Source organism: Balaenoptera physalus (assembly GCF_965194825.1).
Source record: "Balaenoptera physalus genome assembly, chromosome: 14".
NCBI lineage: Eukaryota > Metazoa > Chordata > Mammalia > Artiodactyla > Balaenopteridae > Balaenoptera > Balaenoptera physalus.
Window position 1 is genome coordinate 35,562,120 of NC_138893.1, and position 26,820 is coordinate 35,588,939.

General features: G+C 40.5%; 1 long non-coding RNA gene across 1 annotated transcript in view; it reads left to right on the forward strand.

Moving 5' to 3' along the window:
• The first annotated feature begins 918 nt into the window (after positions 1 to 918).
• The window catches only part of LOC309642823, a 40,359-nt gene continuing 14,457 nt past the window's right edge, over positions 919 to 26,820 (forward strand). The window contains exons 1-2 of the long non-coding RNA XR_014253393.1: positions 919 to 21,953; positions 23,613 to 23,755. This is a non-coding gene — a long non-coding RNA (uncharacterized lncRNA). The remainder of the gene's footprint in view (positions 21,954 to 23,612; positions 23,756 to 26,820) is intronic.

Sequence of the window (26,820 nt, forward strand, 5' to 3'; positions counted from 1 at the left end):
GTATGGTACTGTTTATGACTATTGAAAAGAATATTCATGTTTATTGAAAAGAATATGCAAAACAATGCAACGTATTTTTTCATGAATCTATGAGGCACAGCCTTTTGAGAGGGACCAGGGAGAGTGGGGCAGGGGAGGGGAGCCATGGAACTGTAACAATCTCTAATGTTCTTTTATTTTTATGATTTTTTAAAAGATTTTAAAAAATAAATATGATACTGAGCAGTTTTAGTGAAAGTGCAGATGAAATTGGGAATATTGGAAATCTGTATAGTAGTTCAACTACAGCAATCTGTGTATAAAATAGATGTAAACTCTTAATGGCATGTGTGATGGTTAATTTTATGTGTCAGTTTCACTGGGCCACGGGGGGGCCCAGATATTTGTTCAAACATTATTCTGGGTCTGTTGGTGAGGGTGTTTCTGGATGAGATGAACATTTGAAGGGGTAGACTTAGTAAAGCAGATCGCCCCTTCCCTAATGCGGGTGGACATCAGCCACTTCATTGAAGGCCTGAATAGAACAAAAGCGCTGAGTAAGAGGGAACTTCACCTGCCTGACTATCTGAGCCGGGACATTGGTCCTGCCCACAGATTAGAATTTACACCATCAGCGCCCCTTGTTCCCAGGCCTTCAGACTTGGACTTGGGCTACACCTCCAGCACTCCTGGGCCTCCAGCTTGCCAACAGCAGACTGGAGGACTTGTCTGCCTCTACAATCTCTTGAGCCAATTCCTTTAAATAAATAAACAAACAAATAAGTAAACAAACAAACACAGCACATAATAACAAAATTATTCTTTGTTTTATTCTCAGCAAACTAAGAACCAGGTCACTCAACATGTCTTTTATTGCTGGTGCAAGTTTTTTTTTTTTCTTCCCTCAAATGCATTTTTGTCAAAGTAATAAATGCAAATAATTTTAAAATGTCAAAAATTGCTAAATGGGAAAAAGTTAAAAATAATAGTTCCATGCCCTCCTTGCCCACTGTCAAATCCTACTTTAGCTAGAGGCCTCTTCTATTTCTTTCTTCCAACATGTATCTCCATTTCTCTCTATTAAATGTATAGTGCACTCCATCAGATCATGATTTTTAGGCATTTTCGATTACTTTTCTCTTGTGCAGGATGAGGTCAATTTTATCTTACACTTACTTCCATTCTCCTCCCGCCCTCCCTCCCATCCTCAAAATACAGGTGTACCACAATTTTAGGTTAAATCCAGACTGAATGTTTTAATTAGGATTACTCTGTGAATCTTAGATTAGTGGGTCTTGGAGCCACACTACTGGGTTCAAAACCAGTTCTGCCCCTCGATGGCTGTGTGAGCTGGGCATTATTACAAGTACTTTATAAACAAGTACAAAATGGTTGCTTAAGATGTTGTTATAGATCCTTGATAGGAAATCCTTGATGAATTTGTTCTTTAGAGTGAATGTGTAGTTTTCTATATTTTAACCTTACAGTTTTCTTAATTGAAAGCTGCTTTGCTTTGTCAGCTTTATGAACGCTTCACAGAGTCACGGATACATCTGTGAGTAGTGTCACTTCTAGGATCGTGCAAGCATTTGTGAAGCAAGTGTCTGGAGACCCACTACGACCGATGGGCCCACTACCTGCTCCAGGCATGCTGCCGGGCTCTGAGGATCCAGTGGTAGAGATGAGCGCAAAGCCCTTGTTCTCATGGGGCCTCCAGTCTGGGGGACGCCGGGGCTGGCACTGAACACACAATCAGGTAACGGGGCTAGCTAGTACAAGTAGCAGTACGTCTGGGAAGGAAAGAATGGACCTCTGTGAGTCTGTAAAGTCAGGGGATCTACTTAAGACCAGGAACCTGAAAGGGCTTCCCTGGGGCGGTGACCTCTATGTGGGTCCTAAGACGGAAGAATGAGCCCAGTGATGGGGGAAGGGCAGACGGAACAGCACGTGTGAAGGCGAAGGGCAGAAAAAGAGTTTGAGGAATCTTTTCATTCAGTGCTTTGGCTGGGGTGAAGGCGATTGGTGGAGACTCATAACGACAGCCATTTGGAGAGAAGGAGCTCACACCCACACCTTCCTCCCAGGTTGCCCTTGGTAACTGCATTTGTTACTCAGTCATTCTTGGCCTTCTTATGGCGGGATCTTATCAGGGAAATCCCAGCGGGAAGAGGGGCAAGGTGTGGTTTGAGTGGACAGTGGGATTTGACTGAACCCCACACCTTCCTAGGGAATACCCTCCTTTGAAAAATACCCCTTAAAACGACAGACGCTTTTTTCAGATGGCGCTACAACACAGTGTTGTTGGTTGCTTATCAATGAAGCAAAGCAACCCCAAAGGCTCATCAAAGGCAGTGAAGACATGAGGTTTGATTGTGCCAGCCTTCTTGGTGGGGGGCAAGATGGGCCACATCTTGCAGTGAACCCTCCAGGTGACCTTGGGCAAATTCCTTCTTAGAGATAAGTTGTTATCAATGCACAGTAGCCAGGCCCCTGTATGGGTTTCACGGAACCCATTTCTGGACCACAGAGACAACCCTGACAACCCCATATCCATCAGAGAACAGGTACGAATATTTCAAAGGCAAATATCAACGTGTTTGATGGGACCTTCTAAGGCATCAATACTCAGTGAAAGCCCATCTTTTGCTCTGTCTTAAAAACCACAGTAAAATAGGCCAGGAATGTAGCGAGTTTTCTTTATTTTTATTTGTGGGTATGCAAACAGGAGCCAGCCACTCCTGGGAAATTGATGTCACTGAACATCTGTGCTCACCTTCCTTTTAAAAATGAGTAAGCAAATCAAATCCTGAAAGCAAAACTCTTCCCCGGGTTGTCTCTGCTATCTCCTTAGCACCCTCCTTTGCTAACCTTTCCTTTGTATGTGACAAGTTACATTTATCAGGGCCCCAGTGCAGGTTTTATTCATGCAGGTTTCATTATTTATTTGACTTTTGCTTTTCTTCTGACCTTTTGCTTTTCCAAAGTTTCTCTGTAATCTTTGCTTTGGCCCCAGCATTGTGAGCTTCTTCCGGATACCCCCTTGCCTGGGATTACTCTGTGTTTTCTGTTTTATTGGTCTTAGTCTTTACTTTTCTTTCCTCTTGAACTTCTGACCTGAATTTTCTGCTCTTGTGGGTTCTCCTGTATGCATCTCTTTCTCCTTGGCTTTCCTCCTATTTTATTTTTCTCAGTGGTTTCATCATTTGGAAAAGCATCAAGGTAGCGTTAGCGTTACTAAACACTTAGTCTCCATCAGCTGAATTTAGTCACGTTAAGGTCTAATCACTGAGCTAAATGGATTATGACTCCATACTCTCCTGCTTTGGTCTGTGACATATATTTTCAGCAAGGTGCAAACCTGCCACATAACCTGGGAAGAAGTTTTTTTTTAAAAAAAAAGAGAATGCTAACCCTTTGGCTATAATAATACTCATTTATTCATTTGTTGAGTATTTATTGAGCTGCTATTATATGCTAGGCACTGTGCTAATAATTGAGCATAAACTAATGAATAAAATAAACATGAGCCCTGCTCTTAAGGAGCTGAGCTCAGAATTAATCCAGTCTGTTTGGTGGTGCCATCTAAAACACTGGACTTCAAATAAATCAGCCACTTGGTGTGTCCGTTTGGGGAAGTGTTGAGCAACCAGGGCCCTGCTTTGGTGTCATGAACTCCTGGGGTTGTGGGTAATGAAAATCCTCCTGAGAGAGAAACTCTGATCCCCCTGGACCTAAGCCTGACCAAGGGACCGAAGTGCAGCCCCTCCACAGGCCAGTGGCCAAGGTTATGGGGTCTGGCATCAAAAGATCTGGGTTCAAGCCCAGGCTCCCCTACTAACTAGTTGAATTGACCTTGAACTTGTTACTTACATTCTCTAAGCCTCATTTCCCCACAGTATTTCTGTGTGACACGAGCAGCTTTATAGTCAACGTGCTTAGTGTAGAGCCTATAGCACAGAGTATGTGCTCCATGACTGCTGGCTTTTGTTATCTTCTTTCATCATTAACTGCATTACTGAGGGAAGTTATTGAGTTGGTTAGCTCCCAAAAATCTGAGTGAAAGTGATGAGCCGTGGTAACTCCGAATGATGGAGAAGCCAGCATAGTGGTTAAGAACATGGGCTCCGGAGCTGGTCGGCCTGGATTTGAATCCTGACTCTGATGCTTCCTAGCTGTGTGGCCTAGAGCAGTCAGTGAGTCTCTCAGAGCTTCAGTTTCTTCATCTTTAAAGTGGAGCAACTGGTCATTGTGAGAATGAAATATACGTGATACACCTAGAAAAGGGCATGAGATGTAGTCTTGGTAAATGTCAGCTGCTGGTATGGAAGGGACCCGGTTGATGGGAGGCAGGAGGAATGGAGACTGAGTCAGAGTAAGTTAAGGATGGGCTGTTGTCCCCAAGAAGCCTGGGGCGGGGCTCTTAGTAGAGTTTCTATTGGTGATGGTCTGGTTTTCCCCATTCCTTCTTGCTCCTTCTTTCTCTAAGGAAATGCACCTTGAGATCCACAAGGCAGAGGCTGGCAGCCCTCTGGAACAGTCTGCCCCTGCAGACGATGGAGTATGCAGTCATGCAGAGGCGAAAGGATAGTGTCTGGGGTGGGAAGCAGAAGGAGATGGGGTGGGAGCAGGTTCACCCTGATGGACCATTGAACACAGGTTATGGGACAGGAACGAAGGATCAAGGACAGTTCAGTGTGTGCTGAGGAAGGTAGTCGTGGGAAGGAGGAGAAGGAGAACAAGAGGGGACTGGTCTCCACGTGCTCTCAAATTTCATGTGCAGAAATTTGGAGCAAAGGTTGAAGTTGAGATTAGACCTTCACAGGGAGAGTGAGCTGCTCACAGCATAGAATCCACACTGAGTGATGTTACCGTGGTCAGTTCTCCATGTTGCCGTCTTCCTGACCATCCATATGCAGTTTGGGGTTTCCTATGATTCTTGGGAAGCTGACGCCAGCCTCCTACCCCAAGGTGGAGCTCCTGATGCAGGTGAAGCCAATCAACACTTATTTTTTTTTCCTTCTACTCTCCCCACAGTGACTGGTTCTAAAGAAGGCATGTGCCTAAGCTGGTTCCATAAGGTAATCTCAAGTCTTTGGTTCTAGGATAAAAAAATAAGAGAAATAAAAGTGTATGTTTGCGTAAAAACCTGTACATGGATGTTTATAGTAGCTTTATTTGTAATTTCCCAAACTGGAAACAACCGTGATGTCCTTTAACAGGTGAATGGTTAAAAAATGCTGGTGTATCCATACAATGGACCACTGCTCAGCAACAAAAGGAATGGATTATCGATACACACAACAACCTGAAGAAATCTCCAGATAATTATATTGAGTGAAAAAAGCCAATCTCGAAAGGTTACATACTGAATGAGCACATTTACAGAGTCTTCTTGCAAAGACAAAATTATCTATGTGAAAGGGACCTCGAAATGTTTGGTAAGGAAATGGCACCCTTCTTAGCTTCCAGAAGTAAGTTTACTTCTTTTCGTATTTTTTGATGATTGGATTTGGGAGAGTGTGGTTAGACATCTGTACTTACTCCATCATCTTATTGGAGGCCTACCCCTAATATCTTAAACATCAGTCGTTTGTTCATTCTTCTATTTATAAAGCATTCATTGAAAACAGTACATTTTGGGCCCTATGTTTCTCACTATGGATAAATAAGTTAACGAGACTGACACGGTCTTTGCCTAATGCAGCTTGCAAGCCAGCAGCTTTCTTGCGTCTTTCCCCAGGACCCTAGATAAACTCATTGCATATGGTAGACAATCAACATAATAGTTTGGTAATGAGGATACACCACCCGTGTTCCTGCTTGCCCTTCCATGGTGATCATACTATGTTCCAAGCACATTAAGCTCAGAACCATCTGCAGTGCCCCACCTTGATCCCATTGACTAAACCACGCATAAAACTTCTCAGAGATTTAATCACTGTGCTGTGATGTCAGCACATCTGGACGTCTAAGTTTTTCATTTCTTTGAAAGCCAACAGAACAGCCGAGCCCAGTGTACCCAAAGAAAGTGCCAGGAGATACGTTCCATCTACCTGATGTCCTGATGTGGCAGTTTAGTTATCTTTTGTCATTAAGGAGGCTTTCCCTAAGTGGTGGTAATGATACGCCTGGTGAAACGGACACTGCTTGGAACTCAAGTCCCCAACAGTATCAGCGATGAAAAATGAGGGAGGACAGCGTGACTGAACAACCAAGTTCAGTGGCGTTTAGCCAGGCCGCTTGTAGATTTTGCTGCTGAGCGCTTGAATCCAGCTTTGGAAGTGTGTCGCTGGTAGAAGGCACGCTGATTGTAGCTATAACCTGGGCTCCTTTCTGTGACAAACTTGGAGGAAAATTCCCTACCCATAATATTGAATTTTACCTACATAATTCTTCTACCAACTCTTTGGGCTTACCTTGTGTTTTTCATGCTTCTTAATTTCACTGAGCCAGAACCATAGGATTGGGGCTAAAGTCGATGATGTTTCTGAAGGAAACAGCCCACTTATTGGTCCCAGGTGGCCCTGAAGCTTTTGATCCTAATATAACCATTTTTAAAGCAATGCCTGGGACTTGTAAAGTTGGTCATTTTATTACAGAAATGCATTATTCTTTTGGTTAGAAAATGCCCTCCTTGGGAGCTGCCTCCTGACTGGTCAATGATGCAGTCAACTTTTGCAGTCGCTTTCTAAGCAGATAATAGATCAGGTTTTTAAAACATTTTTGCTTGTGTGGCTTAGGGAGAGAAAAATCATTTTTTAGATATAGTAAGATACAACTGAGCACACTTGGACAAGAAAATTACTCAACAAAGCCACAGTTTATTTTAAACCACATTGAAACAGAAATTTGCTAGTTCATACATTATTATTAACAATGACGCTAAAGCTTTGCAACTATCACTTGTTATCTCACCCATCTCACTTGATCCTCATAATGACCATATGGGATGGGGAGGGCAAGAGTCACTGTGCCTACTGGTCAGATGAAGAAAATAATGTTCATAGAACAGAAATGATTAAGTCTTATGTGGCTAGAGACAGAGGTGGGTCTAGAATTGATGACTTGCATTCCACTGATCTTTCCAGACTGTGTGTTCTTGGTTCATTCCAAATCCAACAATGTTCTAATGCCGGGAGCATCTTGAGAGGAATCTTATGGTCCACGGGTTCACAGATGAGTTGAGTTGATCTCTTCTGTGAAAGGGTAAGGCGTTAGGTGGTGATATAGGCAAGAAAGAAGCAAAATGGAAAATAAGGAGACCCTCCCGTTTCTTCTTTTCTTTCTTTGCTTTGTTGGCTAATGAGAAAGCAGTTGAACTTGAAGACCACTAGGAACACAGCCTATCATCTGTTATTTTACTTATAAAGGACCAACTTTTTTTAATGACCAACCCCACTCGATCATCACCTTTTCCAGTGGAAATAATTCCGTTAAGAACCATCCTTCTCTACGAGTGCACCTTTATGGAGCGGACCAGAGGGAAACATAATTGAATTTAATAAAAGCTGTTCTCGATATAAAGCCACAGGGAAATACATTTAACTTCAAAGCCAAGATGCATGGTTCCTAAATATAATTAGTTGCCTGGCTGTTTCTTCCATCAAATCTCAATTTGACAGTAAAGAAGTGAATTCCTTGGCATTTTTTATTTTATAATATCATGAATTCTCCATTGATAATTATGGATAGATTGATAAAAGTCAGTCTCAGAAATGTCCCTCTTTAGATGTATCAAAGTTGCCACAGCTGTAACTTCTTGCCGCATCTGTTTAGGAGAGCTAAAAATAGGATTAGGTAATCTTGACAGAATCGTCAAAGGGAAACTTTCTGCCCATTAACCTCCTTCCCACCTCCTTTTTTAACACTTTCCTTCACAAGAAAAACAAAAAATCTTCAGAGAAAATTCTTCCCTAAGCAACCCCATTAAGAGAATACTCCTATTTTTGGTGCCCTCGTTTGCAAGTGCTAAGGATTTAGTTAAACACAGATTTGAAAGTTGGGACGTTTGCTCAGCAGTGTCAGAATCACACTGAAGGGCGAATGCCTCTAACTCAGCAGATTAAGAAAGAATGAGTGTAAGATGTGCGCAGGGAAGGCTACACCATCCCTGCTGGAGGGACTTCTGACTTGCGTGGGGTATCACTCTTCTCTGGCTTAGCGCTCCTTTCCTGGTGACGGGCCACTGTTATCTAAGGACAGGCCCCTTTGTCCTCTCCCCTCTCCCAAGGGAGGGGAACTTCTTCATTCTGTGAAGCTGTATATGTAGATCTAAGAGGGGAAAAGTTGTTGCAAGAACTGAGACTAGAGAGGACTTCTGCCCCGAATTCTCTTCCACGAAGAAAAAGCACAGGACATCCTGGATGGAGTCTGAATGGGAAGTTGACCAAAGCAACATCTGAATCTTTAGTGTCACAAGTCATTATGAGAGACAATTTTTCACCAAAAGGCAGCTTCACACCAAATTGCTTTCATTTGGGAGTACCTTTAGGAAAAATAATGGACAGTTGAAAAGAAGATATGGTAATATATACATGAACAAATGTATTTTTAAAATTAATAATATCATATTTCCAACAAAATTTGAAATAAAAAAGTTATATGCATGAAAATATCAATACATGGTTATCCATGATTGCAAAATACTAAAATCACATAAATCTCCAAAAGAAAGGTATTGCTTAGATAAATTATAGTCCATTTACTTGGTAATATAATAATGTAGTTATTAAAATGTAAGCTACAAAGGGTGGAAGGAATATGGAAAAGTGTTTATGGTACAATATAAAATTTAAAACCACAAGTATGTACATATACGACTACAGCTATGTAAAAAAGTTTAAGGGCAAAGACTAGAAGTAACTATATAAAGAAGAAAATATTTATGTTGAAGTAGTGAAATTACAGGTGGTTTAAAAACTTCTACACGTTATTTCATGGCATGAGATATATATATATATATATATATATATATGTTTTATATATTATGAAAAAACATAGTAGAAAAGTCAAAGCTGCCATTAAGCATTTATAAAGTTCTCATCGAGAACTTTTAGCTTTTGTGCCTTTCATCCACCATCGTTTGACTGTTGGGTTTTAGCCACAGGCCCAGAGAAGAGGAGGGGCTGGGTGTGACTGGAAAAGCATTGCTTTCTCCATCTGCCCTGTGAGCCAGACAGACCCTTTGATTTCCCTCTGTTCACAGCTCTGCATTCTCAGAATTATCTAATCCTCAGCTGGCCATATGGATTAGCGGTTGGGCTGGGCCTCCTTTGGGTTTTATGAAGAGCAAGGCTACTTGAATGGCCTGAGATGATGGAATGCTTTAGGATGACTCAGTTCCCATAAGGAGGAATTGATGATGGGCAGTTAGGAGCTGGGGGGACTGCTGACTATGGGGATTAGCCTACCTACCCACCTTTCCTAAATAGCAGCTCCCAGATTACATTTCTAGAAGGCTACGGGGTGCCCTTGGTCTGGGGATGGGCTGACAGGACCACTCAGGAGGCCGTCTCCATCAGCCTGGAAGTCAGCGTGTCCCGGGCGTGAGCTTCCTGCAGCACAGCCTGGAAAGGACGGGCCAGTAGCCCCTCTAAGTCTAAACAGAGCATTGGTCCTCTGATGGTGGCCCAAGTCACCTGGCAAGAACAGGAGGAAGGAGCTGACTTGTCTCTTAGACCCATGTGCTGGGTAAGCAGAGCTTACGCAACGTGGAAGGGGAACCACGTGATCTGGCCCACGTCCACCTGCCCACTCTGGCCCCTCACTCACTGCCCCTCCACCCCACTGGGCTTCACTCATTGTATCCACCATGCCAGATACTTGTCCATTTCACAGATTTGTGTCTTCTCTTTCCAATTCTAGGAAGATCCTTTCCCCCTTTCTCTTCTCCAAGTCCTATTTCTTTTCACCCTTCTTAACTTAAAGAACCATCATAGAGGGGGCTTTATCTACCCCCTATTTAAAGTGTGTTATTCTCCAATTTGATTATTCTCTATATCAACTTCTTCTTTGTTTCTTTCCTAGCCCTTGGCCAGAGAAAGTGTAATTTTTACTTACTGGCTTTTGCTTGTTTGTTTTTTCTCTGTCTTTCCTGCTAGACTGTAAACTGCCTGAGATTAGGGACTATGTTCGTCTTGCTCACCATTGCATACCAGCAACCAGGGCAGCGCTTGGCACAGAGTAGGGTCACAGTAAATATTTGCTGAGTGAATGAGTAAGTGACCTCTTGGATGGGAGGTGAACCACTCACATTTTCTAAACAGAACCTCTCTCCGAGTGTCTGGCCTTGCCACACTCCATCACAAAGCTTGCAGCCTACTGCCTATGGCCACTGTGGCTTGAGGCTGGACTTGATGTTCTCTGAGTCTGAGACAGTCCCAATCACCCAGGAGAGCTCCCATCCTGAGACCTCAGAAGGGGAGTGACGTAGACTGAGGACCATCCATCTTAGACCTGCTGACCAGCAGGCGGCTACTGGACCAAGTAATCCTCAGGTCCCCTGCCAATCTGGGGTGGGGGAAGGGGGAATGCTAGGGTGAGCTCGGCGATTGGAAGAAAGATTTGGTCATCATTTCCTAAAGGACGTAAAGATGCTTGAACCAATGTGTATCAAAACAGGAAATGCCTGAATAGCTTAGGTTCACATCTTTACACCCGTAGACACTTGAAGACAACGTAGCTGTGAAGAAAGCAAGGGCTACGTGCAGGACGGGGCCCTGGAGAATCACTGCTTGGCTCTCTAGTGTCCAGAGAGGGTGCTGTGGGTGGGAGAAAGGGAAGGAAACTTCTAGCACATCAGTCTTTACTGATTTGATCTCTGGTTTAGGGCTTCCTGCGTGCCCGTCAACCTCCATCCTGGTAGGAGATGCAGCCATCATATTTCTTTAAGACTCTTGATTCAAAGTCTAAGTCCCTTGCTTATGTAAGATTTTTTTTTGAGAAAGCCTTTAAAAAGTCTCTGCCAGCGATTACTCATAATTTTTTTTTTAAAAAGTGTGAGCTTAGTGTTACATATCATTGTGCTCTTGTGGCTCGAGATAAAGGCAGAAATAACATTTAAAGGAACATCTCTGGTCAGTAAATAGACCAAACACTGGAGGAATCCCACCTTCTAATTTCTAGTCCTCAGTAGTATTTTGGAAGGTGGCAGTTTTATTCATTTTCTGGCTTTCCATTCTTACAAGCCAATAGCCAAAAACTCTCTTTAAAAAGTGATCATGCCGTAATTTGTCTATTTCCATATTGGAATATTCTAGTTGCTTCCACTTTTACTTCTATAAATTATGCTATAAGGAACATCCTTGTATGCATACACGTTCATTCTCCTAGGAAATTCTTGGTTTCCAAGAATCAAATGCAATGGGAAACATTTAAATATTTTATTATGAAATATAACACAACATGTGTATATATAATACACATGTATGGATTAAAAAATAATTATGGAATTAACACCTGTGAACCCACTACCCAACTCGGAAACTAGGATGTTACCAACACATATGAAGCTCTCCCTTCACCCTGACTATACCTGTTCCCTGACTACTACTGAACTTGTCCTGGTCTCTCCCTCCAGAGATAATCACTATTGTGAATTTTGTGATTGGCATCCCTTGACTTATAGTTTAACCACACATGTATGCATTCCCTAAAATATACGTATATGCATATTTTTATTTTTGTGTGTTTTTACCTGGATAAATGGAACCATACCCTACATACGCTTGTGTGACATACTTTTACTCAATGTTTCTAGGATTTATGCACATGGATATATGTCATTACTTTTCATTGCTGCATAGTATTCCTTTGAGTAACTATATCACTGTTTATCAATTTTACTGTTACTGGCATTTCAGTTGTTTCTAATTTTTGCTCCATAAACAATGCTGCCATAGGCATTTTGTCCAGGTCTCCTGGTGTACGCTTGCAAGTGTTTCTCTAGGAGTGAAATTTGGGTCACGTTCATGCTATACATGTTCGAATATAATAGAACATAATTTAAATCTGCGTGCTTTATAAAATGAAAGCACAGGCATTTTTAAAGCTGCCAAAGGAATGTTCCAGGGGTTCCCTGACGTCCAAGTTGGGTGGACAACACATTTGACACACAGACATACAATATTTCTAACTCTTCTGCACACCAGCTGCCCACCCACCCATAAGGAAAGAGTCACTTCTAGCCCAGGTGGGAGCCATGGAGAGCCCAGCATTCTCCTGAGCTGGGGAGTGTGACGTCTCCTTAGTGACAGACAGGCACAATGCTTTCACCAACCTTTGGGAGCAACGCTGAAGGAACACCCATTTACCAAGTTCCTCAATTGTATTAAACAAATCATCAGGCGAGTCACATGTAGTACTTTGTTATCTCATGTAATCTCTATGGCTACCCTTTGGCATACAGAGTATAGTCCCCATTTTGCAGGTGGGCAAGTTGAGGGTCATAGAGGTTGAGACATTTGTTCAAGGTCACTGTCAGTGGATGTGAAGGTGGGGTTCTGATCTTGCCTCATCATTTCTCTTCATCGGCGATAATACCTGGCACGTGGTTGGTGCTCAGAAAATATTTGCTAATGAATGAAGGGAAGAAAAAGACACAAAGGACTGTGCTTAAAAACAGAACAAAACAAAACCCAGACTCAGGCTCAAGAATCCAGCTTTAATTATCTGAGAGCTGTGATTACCCCCCTGCACCTGGACCTGATCCCGGTAGCAGAGCTGAAGATCAGGTTGGAAACTGCCAGGATGTCTTTGCTGCAGGGAATGACCAGGGCGCTGCGTGGCCACCTGTCTTGGGTGAATCATCACGTTTTCTGACCTTCAGAATGACCTAAAGTGAAGGAGCAGGTGGCAGAGCTGCCGTTGCCCTCCATCTGTAAGGACATGGCACGGGCCAATCTGTGCTCGCTCAGGAAGCCCCCAGATGTTAGGCCGGCCCCCTTCTTTTCACTGCAGGATTTCAAAGAGACGTATAAAGAGGAATCCCTAATCCACCCAAGCCCTTGGGGAGGAGGCGATATTCTCTCCAGGTGGGGAGGGACTGATTCATTGTGGAAGTTGTAAATCAGGGGGCTGGGGAGCCCAGGGCAGCCCAACAATCCTCTGTACTTGAGAGTCCAAACGTGGGCCCAGGGTCCAGCTGCAGCCCTTGTCACAGTGTGATTCTGGGACTCGCCTGAGGTCATTGGAAGCCTGGGAATGAGGCCGAGGTGCCAGGCCCAGGTGTCCCCACACTTTGGTACCTGAAAACCCATCCCTAAGGGTTGCCTATCATTCCTAAGAGCTCAACAGGCAGCTCCCGTAACCAATTAGAAAAAAAACAAGGGATCGAACAATGTAGGGCCGTTGCAATAAATTATATTGAGGCTGTCATGGAAAGGAACAGCTTTTCCTTTAAAATAATTAAACTAATTTTAAAACATGGATTTATGGTAAGGGCTCCGTAATCAGCCTACATTACTGCTTGAAAGAACAAGGGCATTTCATAGTAATAAATATGTGTTTACAAATATGTATGTGTGTATATATACATATTTTGTAATACACTATTTTAAAAATGTCATGCCTTTATTCTTGACCAAGGTAAATTCTAGCTTCTATCCTTGGCTGCCTTGGTTATAATGTGCTGTTCTTGCCACCTTCACGTGTGAATGGGTATTAATATATTTTTATGTACTATGTTTAATATTTATATACACTATCTTATATGTATTATATAAAATATATAATAGTTTCATATATTTTATGTTCTATGTTTTTATATATTTTACTATATTTTTATAAAATGTAAGTATGTAGTTATACAATTACCTTTATAATTTATATATAAATTTAAGATATAATTGTATATAAATTACTCTATATTATATATACTTTTATAGTCTACATGTAAATATATGAATATAATATTTTAAATTTCTATATTTACACTTACATAATTTATTTATAAGTATGTAAATAGAATATTAAAATTAAAAAATGTTTATACATATTTAAATACATATAAGTGTATACTATGAATTAGTGCACCTTGGCATATAAAGGGGGGAGGGGTGATCAATATCAACACAGCTCACATGAAAACAAAGATGGGTGATTAAAAATAAGAAGGGCAAGTTTCCCCCTCCTGCTGTGAGATAATAGCAAATCTCCCAGGCAGCCCAGGTACAGCCTCTGAGCTCTCGTCACTGCATATCAGTCTTACAAGCCTGGTAAAGCTGCAGGCTTGTTAATCTAGAAGGCTGTACAGATGGACTAACTGAAGCTTTAGTCATTATACTTAATTGGGCGAGTGGCCCTCAGAGCTGTCTATAAACTGTGTGTTCACAGTGAGGTAATTAATAACGCCACTTCCTTTTGGGAGACATATCATTAGCCATTATTTCTAGAAACATGACATTGATCTCTTTATTCAGAGAGGTAATTGCAGGTTTCTGAAAAGGGTGTATGGTTTACCCAACAATTCCCCACAAATGACATCATCTCTGAAAAGTAAAACCCACAAAATCTGTCATTTTGAATCCATAGTTGGGATTTTGTTCCCTAGGTGGTAAAAGAAGACGCTGGAAAAAAAAAAAACAAAACTATTTTGGTATGGAAATAAGAGTGAAAGATAAGATTTAGTTTTTTGGATATTAATAATTTCTCTATGAGGCTGGTTAAGGGGGTTGAGTTTGCGCTTGTTAGGATTACAGCAAGAAATGAAATAAAGTAATAATAAGAAATTTTGAAAGGTTCACAACTGTCTTCAGATAACAGTTTTCTTATTGTGTCTTACAACATGCTCACAAATGAATTGATTTCACCATTAACATGTGACTACTCATGCATTCCAAAATCCAACTTAACATTTAAAGGAAGTAGGGAAACGCAACACAGGACTTGACATTTTGCATTGATTTGATCCCATGCTGTAAAGCCAGAATCATAGGAGGATTTCAGAATAACCTTTGCCAAAGCCTGTAGCTGACTTAACCATCAACAATCCTACTTTCAGTGTCCACATTAAATTGAAAAAAAAATCTAACTTTGCCACATTTCACTCTTTTTAGGGACTTTATGAGGTAGTGGTAGGATTAAGGAGAAACAAGACCTTTATTCATTTGGATTATTTTCTTGCCAGTTTCAAATCCTTGCCTGGTTTTTAGAACAACCTGAGTCCATTCGAGAAAGGGGAGTTTAGCAAATTAGAACATGGTAACTTATTTCAATCAACTGCAAGATAATCTGCTTCCCAACTCTTTTGTAAACATTACACTGTGAACCTTTCAAATGTTGATCACTTTTTCAAACCATGGTTTCTCCAGAGCATCTTTCTTTTTATAACCTTGTTTGGCACCAAGTTCTCTGCTTTTTCAGGTAGAGTTCTAAAGGGAAATCCTAAAACCTCTACACTTGCCATAAACCAGCATTCCTCAAGAGTACTAAATGGGACATCAAACGTGCAAGATGCTGCAAATAAATTTGGAATATGATGTATATTTCTGTTCTCCTCTTGAAAACTGATTGTGTATATTGGAATATTAAAGGCCCTGGGAAGGCCTGTAGTGAAGGAAGCCGCTGAGCTTTGCTCACCTGGAGGAAGTTTTGTAAGCTGTCTATTCTTCTAACTTTTCTGCAGTTTTAAAATGTTTATAATAATGGGTTAAAGCAAAACTATTTTATTTTTTTCCCCGCAATACCTGTTAACATCCTACAGAGTTAGTATTTCTTAAAACCCCATAGGACACATGGTCCTAAGTGACTCCATTTAATCTATTTGTTGAGTTTCTGTTCTTTTCAGATAAACAAGAGAATCACCTGAATGTGGATTGACTGACTAAATATGAAAACTTTAAATTTGGAAACTTTTGAGCATCACAGGTGTGAATTCATTTCTCAGATATAAAAGAATTTTCATTGTTAGTCAAAGCTGGTTAAGATGGCATTGACAAGACTGGATTTGCATTCAGCCTAAAAATAGAAGGGAAAAGATGTTTTTCATGAAACAGTTTTAATCAGCACTACATTTAAGTTCCCAGAAATAAATTCAAAATTTTAAGAGTAACTTGGTGAAAGAAAATGTCTCTCTTTTAAATTTTAGTTTCAAATAAATGATGAAATTAAAAATGATGTTCAAATGCCTAAATAATTATTTTAAAGATAATCATAAAATGTCATTTAATGTCTCAATACCAAATGGGTAGATATTGGATTGGAAAATTTGGCATTTTAGGGTTTTGGAGAATTGAAGAAGGTGTTTACAGCTTATGGGCTTTAAAACCGTAATCTCATGATGAATTTGGTTAATGTTATTAAAAGCCACATCTTAAGTATCTATTCTTTAGTTAATATACTAAGTTTATTAGTACAGCTGTCTGTTGGATTTTATTTTTAACCTGGCAGGAACATATGCATTTTAATCTAAATTTAATCTAAATGCTCAAATTTATCTTCAAATGCTTTACTTAGTTAATTATGCAGACATATCTTGCTAATGCAGCAAACAACTCTAACCAAGATGTACTTTGGATGCCTAATTATCCACAAGAATTAAAAATCTTTGATTGAAACAAATCACTCCCATTAAGAATCAAACCCTCTATTTTTCTCTCCTAAATTCACACCCTGACATATCCTTGTTCATTATATTTACCACCAGTGGGGATTTTCCCAGGGGTATGGGGACACAATGGGAGAGCCCTGGGATGCAGGCCTGGGGCTAGGTGCTGCGAGGGTTTCTCTGAAGGGCGTCCTTCTAGGGTTTGTTAGTTTTAGGGATATTAAAATATACTGATTAATCTAATGCTTTCCTAATGTTTTGGATTATTCTATGTGTGACAAAAACAAAGAAAAGTCTTCTAAGGGGTATTTAAGTTAAGCAAATAAATTCTGGCTACGTCAAGTTAGTGAATCAAGATGTTTTTGTCTTTCCTTTCCTGCCTTGGCGGGTCTGATAAAATCAGAAACTTCTCAACTCTTTGGATTTTTAAGTAGGAAAGAAAGACCAGATTTAGGCCTGGATGGCTCTCCCTGGGCCCACTGAACCCGAACCAAGTGGCTGTGGATTGCAGAAACAAGAGTTTCTTTGTCATCTTCATTAATCAAACCCACCAAGCCAGATGAATGGGAGGCATTTTTTAAAGTAAAATAATTCACTAGAATTTGGATGTGTTTCTCTTTAATTAATTTGATGAGCCCCAAGTCTGAGGACTTGTCAAACACCTGGTATTAACCCTGTGCTACTGACCTAGGGAAAGGCAAAGGGATGGACGGGGGAGCGAGCTGAATGGGAGGCCTTTTCTGTGCAGCCTGTGCTCCAGATGAAAAGAATCATTACCACAATGATACTTCTAATTATACTGTCATTAGGATATGTCTTCGGTTTGCTGTGGGGCTGGGAGCCTTGCCTTTAGACAACATGATCCAGGAGACGGGGAAAGCGGGGAGGCCTGGAAGGCACTTAACCCTTTCACTAGATGCACACAGCTTACATCCTCAAATCATGGAACCCAAGAGTGTCCTTCCCACCTGACGTGTAAAATGTGTCCAAACAAGTGATACATGTGTTGCTGTAAGAAAACGTATCAGTGAGGGGATGTTCACACAGCCATCACCCATATCATACGTGGCACTTCCGTTCTCTCATGTCCCAAAGTTCCGCCCAGGCTCAGCCAACGGACACCTTGTTTACTGTGGAACGTATCGATCTAACCACCTCTGCACCACTGGATAACAAATGACCAAGCAACAGTGCTTTAGTATTCTTAATTCTCATGTGTGTTTACAAAAACAAAACTGGGTACTGCAGAGTTAAGGGTATAGGGCAATGTGTCTGTCCTCAGAAGGGTGCAGCTCAGAGGGGAAAAGTATAGGCTTTGGTGTTTGATGGATCTGGATTTGAATCTCAGCCTGTTAACTTGCTAGACTTTTGGTCTTGGATAGATTACAAATTTCTAAGAGTAGATTGCCTCAGCTGTAAAACGGGGATTCATTATAGTACCTACTTCACAGAGCTATTTGGAGGAATACATGATAATTCACGTACACTGCTAAACAGTACTTAGAAAATGTGTAGCAAACACTTAAGAGGATGGTTGTGAAGTGGTAGTTTTAAAAAGTTTTCTTAAAGTGAGTCTACGTTCCCCAGGAATTATCAATCTATCAGAAGTACCTGATAGCCTTTTGATGAAGAAACCTATTCTGAGGTTAAGGGCTAAATGACTTTCTGTAGATTCCAGTTGCAAAGTGCCTAAAGAAGTCTGGTTGGTGAACTAAAGTCTTTATTTTCTAAGTCAGCTTTGAATACCACAAGTTCCGCAAAACTGTTTTGGAATAAGCACCCGGTAAGACACATTTTCCCAATAAGATAGCATGCTTTATGTTGGTGACGTTTGGATAGCGAGAATGGTATTGTTAGTAAGAATCTTTCTTTGACTACCTGGGGGACTTTATTCAGGATAATGAACCCCAAATGGGGTCATGGATTTTAGCATGAATAAATCCGATCCTGGGCTTCCCTGGTGGTGCAGTGGTTAAGAATCCGCCTGCTAATGCAGGGGACACAGGTTCGAACCCTGGTCCAGGCAGATCTCACAGGCCGCGGAGCAACTAAGCCGTGGGCTACAACTGAGCCTGCGCTTTAGAGCCCGCGTGCCACAACTGCTGAGACTGCGTGCCACAACTACTGAAGCCTGCGCGCCTAGAGCCCATGCTCCACAACAAGAGAAGCCACCACAATGAGAAGCCCGCGCACCGCAACGAAGAGTAGCCCCCGCTCGCTGCAACTAGAGAAAGCCTGCGCACAGCAACAAAGACCCAACACAGCCAAAAATAAATAAATAAATAAATTAATTAATTAAAAATAAATAAATAAATCAGATCCTGTTGACATCTTTTAAAAACTGTGTCTACCCCCAGCCTCCAGCTGAAGCTGAGATTCTAAAAAACATTTTATTTCATATATTCTTCATACATATAAATGGATTTAATGCATAGGATGAGAATTTGAGCTATTGGGAAGAAAAGCACTATTTATATTAAAAGTATTCTTATACTTCATCACTATTCTTCTTAGGATAGCAAACATATATATGTTTGTATTGAACAATAGTCTAGAGAAACCACAATTTAAACTATTTCAAAATAGGTCAGTCCTGAATTTCACAGAGGGTGTGGATTTTTCATGACACATAATGAAAAGCATATATTGGGAGGATTTATTGTACTGACAAATACTACTCAAGATCTACTGTGGTGAGTGGTTTGGGGCTGGTACAAAGCAAGCATGAAGGGGAGTGGGTGTCATCAGAGGACACACACATACACTTTCTCTCTCTTTATTCAAATTTTATACAAAATACACATATGCAAATATATGTTTATATATACATCTCAGACGGTGGTATAACTACATATAAACACATTCCAGATAATTATTGACCACTAAAAACATATTCAGCATTTTTGTCATACATTTCTAACTCAGTAAAGGGATTTTCATTAGGTGAAATTATTATTATTTATTTTTAAGTCCTTGCTATGATTATTTTAAAGTTTATACATCTTGAGGGTTTTGGTATCATGCTAAAGTCATATTATTCTGAACTCTGAAGGATCGCTAAATCCAGGATCTAGTTAATTTCTATGACCATTGTAAAGATGACATTGTATTGCTATGAATTTTAATTAAAATGGCAGACTTTGTTTAATCCTTTTATTAAAAAATCTCCCTACAATGCAAATAAAAAGTTTATGCAAGAAAGCAGTTAATTTTTTAGATGTTTGGATATCATTTCTGTTCAAATCTCATAAATGGAGCCCTCCATCAATCCATTTTTTCTTAGAAGGCATTTTTCCACCTATTTTGTACAAAAAGTAGAGCCTGGAATTTGCTTTAAGTATAATTAGGGCCCTAAAATGTATGGTTGCTCTCTGAAAACTATATCTCCGAGCTCTTTTGCAATACAAGTTAATTAACTGGATTTAGATATTTGCAAGATGATATATTTAATGGGATTACTGCTCATATAATGTTCTCAGTGACTGATTTGCAATCTAAGCTCACGGATCCGAGTGCTGAATTTCCAGCTCTTTGAGAGTTAATGTTGTGTTAAAGGAAAGTACAATTTGAACCTCATTGTTCATGAATAGGTGAGTTATTCCTGTGAAATGGAGCTGGGCCCTACAAGGGCTGCAGCGGGCAGATGCGTGATCAGGAGCTCAGAAACCATCACATTCCAGCCACTGCCCCAGGTAGCTGGATCCCCACACCTGAACTCCTGACAAGTTCAAGGCAATTGTGTGTCTGTCAAAATATAATGGCCCATTATTCACCGTCTGTCTCCCAAGTGGGATCAATTAGATGCTCTGCTCCACAGGCTTAAAGATAAACACCTATGTTTTGGTTGGTTGAGAGTTAAAATGAAACCATACATAACCATTCTGCATCCCTAGACCTGACCATTGTGAGCACTAAATGTTCTAAATCCACCTTTCAATGCAGTCATTCAAAATATTTGTGATTATTTTATCAGACTAGGTGGAAAGGTAAGTAATAATTTGCTTTGAAGGAGGATCAGTAGAAAAATGTCAGCCTTCCAAAAAAAAAATCTCTTCCTAGTCATGTCTGCCTTTGTCTTATTCTCTCTTTTTTCTGTTAAGCAAATATATTTCTGCCCATCAGTTGGGCTCCCTCTAATGTTATGGCTTCAGCCACTGAACATTGTATCACTAATGAACATAATTTAAATCTTCCTGATTGGAGGACTACATAAAAATAGCATTTTAACTAAAATGTTGAAAATTTTATTAAATGTATAAATATTAGCTCAGTCAAATTACTATTAAGAGAAAATGTAAATCCTCCCTTGGTTGGAAGGCTATATCGTAACACATCCAGTTTCTCGTTTTCATTGGAACTTAGTGAGTGAACGGTTCTCTGTATTTGACCCAACGTGATCATTTCCAGAGATCCAGAGATGCAGTCTGTGCCTTGTATCTGAGCTTCCAGATCACCAGTTCATCACTTGAACTCTCTCAAGCAGAAGGATGACTTTAAAAGGAAGTGTCTTTCCATAATATAGACATGACAATTTCCCTCCGTATTTAGCTAAGTATTCATAAGGGTGAGCTATTAGGCAAAAATAAAAGTATAATTTGAATACAGAGGTCAAAAATCAGAAACTAGAATCAGCAAATGCAGAGGCTAAGTCAACGGAGAGGTCATTTGGTCTAGTTCACTTTATGGATGAGAAGGCTGTGATCCAAAGAGGTCAAGTGCCTTGCTGGATGGTCCAGGCTGAAAGGGGAGGGTGAATGGGCAAGCCCTTCACGAGTAATGGCTGGGGCTAGCACCTACCTCAGCAGCCCTGCAGTGATTTGAGGTCTCGCTCTGACGGCTCCTAACTTGAACTCTTGGGGTATGCACCCACCCCCTCTACCCCTCCCCCTGCCCTTCTAATTTGCCCAGAAGCTTAGGGGTTTTCTAAGCCCCAGAAGCCTTCTTTCCCAACCCACCTTAGATGAGGCATCACTGATTTTCTGTATGTTTATGTGTTTCAGCTTTGGAGGTTCATGATAAGAACTATTTTCCTACCTTACTGAATTTTTCCTAAGTCAAGGGAGTTGGATACAACCTCCTAGCCCTTTTCACCTCATGAACCTCTACCCTTGCTATAGATCTCAGCTCATTTTCAAGCCTTTCTTGACCTTCATAACCAGGTCAGTCCCGCTAGCGCAGGTTTCCATCACGTCATGTATCTTTCCTTTGCAGCACTCAACATAATTGTAATTTTATACGTATTTATGTGCTATTTCTAATATAACTTTCTATTTTGAAGTAAAAACTCACAAGATTTTGGAAAAGTTGTACTGAGAATTCTTGCGTACTCTTCACCCAGATTCTCTGCTGATGACATCAGTGATAATATGGGATATAACTGCAGTATATTGTCAAAGCTGGGACCCGACAGGGTGCAATACTATTAATTCAGGTAAAAATCTTAACTTGGATTTCAACAGTATTTACATGAATATTTTGAGTGTTGATTTATGAAATTTTAGATTCTAGAAACTCTCGCTACAATCAGGGTACAGAGCTGTTCCTTCACCACAAAGAAAGTACCTTGATTGCTGCACCCTTTCTCCAGCTCTAACCCCCGGCAACCAATGACCTGTTCTCTATTACTGCAGTTTTACAACATTAGGAATGTTATGTAAATGGAATCATACAGTGTGTAACTCTTTAAGAACGGCTTTTCACACTCAGCATAATCCATCCAGGTTGTTTGCATCGATCAATCATTTGATCCCTTTTACTACTGAGTAATATTCCCTGGTATGGATGTACCACAGTTTGTTTATCCACTCACCTGTTCAAGGATATTTGGGTTGTTTCCAGGTTAGGGTTATTACTATAAACTTATATGAACATTCGTGTAGAGGTTTTTGCGTGAACATACATTTTCATTTCTCTTGAATAAATGTCCAGGAGTGTGACTGAAAGGGTGTGTGTTGTGTGTATGTTTATAAGAAACTGCCAAGCTGTTTTCTAGCAAGCCTGTACTGTGTTACATCCCCACCAGCAGCGTATGAGATGTGGTCTAGTTGCTTTACATCCTCATCAGCACTTGGTATCAACAATTTTTTTTTTTTTTTAATTTTAGCAATTCTAATAGGTGTGGAGTGGTATCTCATTATGCCTCTATTTTTATGTACGTAACCTTAATGGCTAATGATGTTGAACACCTTTCCATGTGCTCATTTGCCATTTATATGTCCTGTTTGGTGAAACATCTGTACAAGTCTTACCCATTTTCTAATTGAGTTGTTTGTTTTCTTACTGTTGAATTTAGAGTATTTTTTATATATTTTGGATACACGTCCTTTGTCAAATATGTGATGTACACATATTTTATTCCAGTCTGAGGCATATCATTTTATTTTCTTAAGAGGGTGTTTTGAAGTGCAAAATTCTTAATTTTGGTTAAGTCCAGGTTATCTATTTTTTCTTTTATGGATCATGCATTTGATATCATGGCTGAGATATCCGTGTCTAAGAAAACTTTGCCCAATCCTTGGTCACAAAACCCCCAGGTGATTCCATCCAGTTGGAGCATCAGGAGTTGGGCCAGCTTAGGGTCCTTTCATATGCAAATATCTATGATGGGTTCAAAGGAAGCACTGAGTCCTTTAGTTCATTACACCAAACAGAGAGTGAGGGCCTCCTAAATGCAAAGTGTTGTTGGCTGCAGAGATGACATTGACTTTGCCTTTACAAATGTACAGTCAAGTAGGAGTGGAATCTCCAGTGAATAAATGGCTGCAATAAGGGTGATCAAGGAAGGTCTCTATTGGCAAAGTAGGCAAAGGTCACATCTGTGAGAGGAATTAGGAAGTCTCCATGGACCAATGGGATTTGGTAACCAATAGGAGGATGTCAGCAGGCAGAAGCTGGGAGTGGAGAGGGGACTTCTGATGAAAAGGACAATGTAAACAGAACTTGCAGGTAGAAAGTACACAGTGTGTTCAAGACAACACAAAGCATCCAGTTTCAGAGTGGAAGAGGAGGGGGAAGATGATGGGAAGGTGGTTTGGGAGCATGTACGAAGGCTTTGAAAGGCAAGCAGAAGTCTTTCTACTTAATATTCCAGGAATAGATGGAACCAAAATGAGAACTTTTGGCCAGAAGATGGACTAGATATACTTTCGACTTGGGAATATATAGCTGGCATGGGGCGTGACATGGTTCTTGGACTGGGACAGGGAGAGAACACTGGCTGCTATGACAACCCAGGTAAGCAGCCTTTTCTTCTTTACTTGTGTGTGATGGGTGCTAACTCATTATAGCTTCATGGGAAAGAGGAAGAATGATAAATGGGACCTGGCAGTTGAATACTCCCATGAATTATCTGTTAATGAAAGAAAGATGTGTTTCTTGAAACAGGCTTGCATTTGTCCAAAATATTAGTTATCCAAACAAGATTTTGAGCAACAAGAAAAATTATGCATGTGTTAAAATGATGTTATAGAAGACCATTAGTTATATGGTATATCCCAACTGTGCAAAAAGCCTCCAATTGTTGTATGTAGAAGAGCTAATTCTACTGCCCCCAGCTTTCAAAACCAGGACATTATAGCTTCTCTAAAAATTGAAGGAGTTTATAAAAAACTAAAAATAGAACTACCATACGACCCAGCAATCCCACTACCAGGCATATACCCTGAGAAAACCATAATTCAAAAAGAGTCATGTAACACAATGTTCATTGCAGCACTATTTACAATAGCCAGGACATGGAAGCAACCTAAATGTCAAATCGACAGATGACTGGATAAAGAAGATGTGGCACATATATACAATGGAATATTACTCAGCCATAAAAAGAAACGAAATTGAGTTATTTGTAGTGAGGTGGATGGACCTAGAGTCTGTCATACAGAGTGAAGTAAGTCAGAAAGAGAGAAACAAATACCGTATGCTAACACATATATATGGAATCTAAAAAAAAAAAAAAAAAATGGTTCTGAAGAACCTAGGGGCAGGACAGGAATAAAGACGCAGATGTAGAGAATGGACTTGAGGACGTCGGGAGAGGGAAGGATAAGCTGAGATGAAGAGAGAGGGTGGCATGGACATATATACACTACTAAATGTAAAATAGATAGCTAGTGGTAAGTAGCCGTATAGCACAGGGAGATCAATTCGGTGCTTTGTGACCACCTAGAGGAGTGGGATAGGGAGGGTGGGAGGGAGACGCAAGAGGGAAGAGATATGGGGATATATGCATATGTATAGCTGATTCACTTTGTTATACAGCAGAAACTAACACACCGTTGTAAAGCAATTATACTCCAATAAAGATGTTAAAAAATAAACTGAAGGAGTTTATACTCGGGTTGAGACCAAATTCTGTTTAGGGGAAAGGTGTACTACACGTGCACTGTAAAAAGCACAATCCCTCCTAGTGATCTTGGAAAAGGTGATAGCTATTCATGGAAACTGCAGCGTGACTCACAGCAAGTTCAACCTAAGCCAATGTCATTGGGTACAGAATCTTTTCCATGACATGATATCTAGGAAATTACTGAGCTCTAAAGACAAAATTCTGGATTTATTTTCTCAAAAAAATAAAAATAAAAAGGAAATGAAGGAAGGAGGAAAGGAAGAGAGGGAAGGTGGGAAGGAAGGAAGGAAGGAAAAAAAAGGGAGGGAGAAAAAAGAAAAGAAAACCCCTTAGTCTTACACATTTCCATAAAGTACACCTATACTCCTCCAATGTTCAAACGCTGAGAGATGGCTTTAATAAAGAGTACGGAATTATTTGTCTTGTTACTTGTGAGAAGTCAATCTAATCATTTTTTGAGAGAGAGGGTCCCACAACTGCACACATCCAGGGGGCGGTGTCTATACTCCCTGGACTCTCTCACTTTAGACTTCAAGCAAATTCTGTACCTTAATTTCAAAGATCCTAAAATATAGGTCCCCATATGATTTGTTTTTCTCCAAAATCTTATACCACTGAGCCTTCCCAGCTGTTAGAAAGACGTCTACTCTCAACATCATCAGAGATGAGGATTCCTAGTCTTATTTTTAAAGGACCAGGAGAGAGGAAACCACTCTCAGAATTTTTGGAAACCAACACACCAGGAACAAAATAACCCATTAAAATTCAACACAATACCCTGGATTCCTGTTAGTCATTTTTGAAAAGAGAAATGGGCATTGGTTACACAAAGATAAGGGCAAGATGCTTAACTGCAGGTAACTGAGATCCTCTGTAGCAAGTGGAAGGAGGAAATGGGGGCCCAGTAGAGACAACTTTAGATTTTGCCAGGGGGAAGCATGTCACCTCCATCCAACGTGCACCATGGCTTGTCTCTCTGTCGCCACCAGTTTAAACAAACTTTTTAGTGTCCTCGTGAATTTGTATCCTGAGATATTAGGAAAGAACAGTCCTTCTGTGTATTAACGAGCAAGTGGTCAGGTCACTCCTGCAAGCAAATACTTTAAAAAATAACACTACCAAGGCTCTGCCTCTGCCTGAAGCAAGCACGCATTAACTCCTTCAGAGAAGGGGCTGAAAAGCTTACATTCAGGATACATTAATCTGAAAACAAGTGTACTTTTGTGTCTGGGGAGGATTCTTTTCATTGTCATCAATTCAGTACATCGATAGACGGAGATTCTAGCTTCGCTATCAGGTTGCCCTCCGAGCCGAGACCCCTCCGAGGGCCATGCTGAGTGAAACTGTGTATCCTCTCTGATTTCTCCCCATCATCAGGAACACTCTTATTTCCCTTTCCCTTCAGTAACCTGCTCTGAGTTTCTTGGGAGGAAAAATGACCTCCAGGTAATATGAATAGTTATTCAGCTCTGCTGATGGTATGTGAACTGGGGGCAAAAGAAACACACACACAACACATTGCAATAACAACGAAAAACATTTTGCCCTTTTGCACCAACACATCATGGTATCGTATCACAGATTTTGGCACTCTGGGGGTGGCATCTAGGCACTTGCAGTCTGATAGCACTTTTCTCCCATGCTGTGAGTTTTCTGAAGATGCTACCATGCTTTGAGTTAAATTCTACTGATGTTGGGGAAAAAAGTGATTTTTTGCAACTTGTGCTCTTTGGGTGATCAGAACCCTGTGTGGACATTCAGGGGTTTTGTTTTGTTTTAATGCCTTTGTTGTCTTAGTAGCTAGAAGAGTTGGAAGTATCTACAAAGGAATTTCTATCTTTTACGTTTGTAATACTTAGAGCATCACATACTTCAGATGTTTAATTGTTAATTACAATTCCAAAATAATAATATTAATGGATTGAGGAGTTACCCTGGGCCAATACAGAGCGAG